This window comes from Bufo bufo, chromosome 10 (assembly GCF_905171765.1).
Source record: "Bufo bufo chromosome 10, aBufBuf1.1, whole genome shotgun sequence".
Taxonomy (NCBI): domain Eukaryota; kingdom Metazoa; phylum Chordata; class Amphibia; order Anura; family Bufonidae; genus Bufo; species Bufo bufo.
Genome location: NC_053398.1, coordinates 6,810,498 through 6,814,251, shown reverse-complemented (window position 1 = coordinate 6,814,251; position 3,754 = coordinate 6,810,498).

Below are 3,754 nucleotides of genomic sequence, written 5' to 3'. Positions count from 1 at the left end.
CAAAAAATATATAATAATAATAATTATATTTTCCATTATTACATTATAATACTATCAATATCAACCATGTTATTTCTCATATTTCATATTTCACAATTCACATTTTGATTTAAAAAAATGCTAATAATAAATATATGATAATCACAGTAACAATAATAAAAAATAATAAAATAATAATTAATAACAAATACATAATAATAATTATAATACATCAAATAATTATATATATATATGCAGTTGCGATCTGTGTCTGTGGTAGCTGACAGTACAGACCTGTAGGTCTCTTGTATTTTTATTGTGTGTCTCCAGGTGCGGCCTGTAGCGTCTTTTTCTCTTGAAGGATTTCTACAGCTCAGATTTATGTAAAGTGTTTTTATAAAGGCAGTTAGGAAAATATCGACATGAAACTCTTCATTTGGAGGCCGAAGATATGATTGCATTACATGAGGGTGGGTTCACCTCTGGCTTCAATGTATGACTGAAGCAAATGTAAAATCTGAAGAAAAAAAACTACCCTCTGAACCAGTAAGTGCAGTAAGTGCTTCTTTCTTTTTTTCGGTTTTGTTTATGGGTATTTAGTTGTTAAAATATATCTCACACGTAAAAGAAAATCTCAAAACAAAAAGAGCAAAAGAACACATTCTACAATCCAATGTCACTGATCCTTCCCTGAATCTTGTGCTATTCTGAGGGATTAGCCCCATTATGGGCAGTACGGCCTCATTCACACTTGCAGATTTTGATCGGTATTTTGTATCAGGAGTGGAACCTACAGTGAAAATATATAATGGAGAGATTTGTACCTATTCTGTCATTTGGAGCCGCTCCTGGTTCTGGCTTTCTCTAATATTATTATTTTGTATGATCTACAGTCAGATTTTCTTTAGTTATATTTCCTTTGTATACTCAAGTTTTATTCTCTACTTTTGCATTTTTTACAGACATACTCTGTATAGTGATATTTTCTGTGGTTGTACTTTTTACAGTTGTATTCTCTACAAGTTTATTTCCTAAGGTCATATTTTCTACCATTGTATTCTGTTTATGCTGGGTACTGTCGTATTTTCTACAATCGTATTTTCTACAGTTGTATTTTTGCAGTTTTATTTTCTTTCCTCGTATTTTCGCCAGTCATACATGTATGTTCCACCGTAATATTCTCTACAGTCGTATTTCCTAGAATTGTGTTTTCTACAGCCAGATTCTTTACTATTAGATTTTATTCAGTCATTGTTTCTGCAGTTGCATTTTCTTTGGTAGCATTCTATAGAGTTACAAAAACAGAAGAAGGCAGCTCTCACCTGTGTCTCCTTGCCATGAGCCTGGACATAGTGTCTGGATTGCGCTATAAATGGAACATAAAAAAACTTTGCAAGTCCAGCTCCAATGTTCCAGGTACAAAACTTTATTCAAGCGGTTTAAAAAAATTGCGGTACACAGATACGCTTGTGTTACGCGTTTCAGACCATTCTCAATATAGGTCCTTCTTCATTCTATAGAGTTGTATTTTCTACATTGCTTTTTTTTACTGTTGTATTTTCTACCGTATCCTTCTTTGCAGTTGTATTTTCTACAGACATTATTCTACAGTTATATTTTCTTTGTATTCCAACCAGCCGTACTTTCTATAGTCATATTCTCTTCATTTTTGAAATGTCAAATTTTGTGCAGTGATTTTTTTTGTACCAATGACCTTTTTTTTTATTTTTATAATCCTGATAACATTGTTGGAAATGACTGGTGTGAGGATATCTCAGATTGTATTTTAGAACACTAGGCAATACTCGGAAAACAGCAAGATACCTTGTTTCATATTTTGAACTGTTGGATTTTCTCCAACTCTATTTTGTTACAGTAGCATATTTTTTACATCCATATTCATATTTTTTACAGCTGCATTTTTAAGTTATATTGTCTCCAGTTATATTTGCTTTAGTCATATTCTGTACAATCATACTTTCTATGGTTGGATTTCTACAATCATATTCTTTACAGTCATATTCTCTTTGTATTTTCTACAGTAATATTATCTACAGTTGTATTTTTTTAAGTTGTATTGCCTACAGTTATATTTTCTTTGGTCATACTGTATTCTCTACAGTTGTACTTTCTATGGTTGTATAACCTACAGCTGTATATCTACAGTGGATTATTTTCAATTGTATTTATTACAGTTGTATTCTCTACAGTTGTATTTTTACAGCTGTTTTGTCTACAGCCGTACTCCCAAAAGTCAAATATTTGTATGATTATATTCAGAAACATATTTTCTATAGTTATATTTTTTCTGTACTATGTTTCTAAGTTGTATTCTCTACAGACATATTCTCTTCAGTCATACTTTCTATGGTTGTATTCTGTACATATTCTCTTTAGTTGTATTTTTACGGTTGTATCTCTACAGACGTACTTCCCTTCATTTGTATTTTCTGCGGTTGTATCTCTCTACGGACGTATTTACTTTAGTCATATTTTCTACAGTTGTATTCTCTACAGACATGTTCTGTTTAGTTTATATTTTTTACAATTGTATTCTCTACAGATGTATTCACTTCATTTGTATTTTCTGTGGTTGTATTCTCTACAGACATATTTGCTTAATTTTTATTTTCTGTGGCTGTATTCTTTACAGACGTATTTACTTCATTTGTATTTTCTATGGTTGTATTCTCTACAGACGTATTTACTTCATTTGTATTTTCTACGGTTGTATACTCTCCAGACATATTCTCATCAGTTGTATTTCTATAGTTGTATACTCTACAGAAATATTCCCTTTAGTTGTATTCTCTACAGATGTATTCACTTCGGTCATATTTTCTATAGTTGTATTCTCTACAGTCGTAGTTTCTATGGTTGTATTTTCTACAGGACATATTCACTTCATTTGTATTTTTCTATGGTTGTATTCTCTACAGTCGTATTTTCTATGGTTGTATTTCCTACAGACATATTCACTTAATTTGTATTTTCTATGGTTGTATTCTCTACAGACATATTCACTTCATTCATATTTTTTATGATTGTATTCTCTACAGTCATATTCACTTCAGTTGTATTTTCTGCGGTTGTATCCTCTACAGACGTATTCCCTTAATTTGTATTTTCTACGACTGTATTCTCTACAGTCATATTCACTTCAGTTTTATTATCTATGGTTGTATTCTCTAGAGATATATTCACTTCAGTTGTATTTTCCAAGATTGTATTCTCTACAGACTTATTCACTTCAGTTGTATTTTCTATGGTTGTATTCTCTACAGACATATTCTCTTCAGTTGTATTTTCTATGACTGTATTCTCTACAGTCATATTCACTTCAGTTGTATTTTCTGTGGTTGTATTCTCTAGAGACATATTCTCTTCATTTGTATTTTCCACAACTGTATTCTCTACAGTCACATTCACTTCCATTGTATTTTCTGTGGTTGTATTCTCTACAGACATATTCTCTTCAGTTGTATTTTCTACGGTTGTATTCTCTCCAGACATATTCTCATCAGTTATATTTCTATAGTTGTATTCTCTACAGTCGTATTTTCTATGGTTGTATTTTCTACAGACATATTCACTTCATTTGTATTTTCTATGGTTGTATTCTCTTCAGTCGTATTTTCTATGGTTGTATTTTCTACAGACAAATTTTCACTTCATTCATATTTTTTATGATTGTATTCTCTACAGTCATATTCACTTCAGTTGTATTTTCTGCGGTTGTATCCTCTACAGACATATTCCCTTAATTTGTATTTTT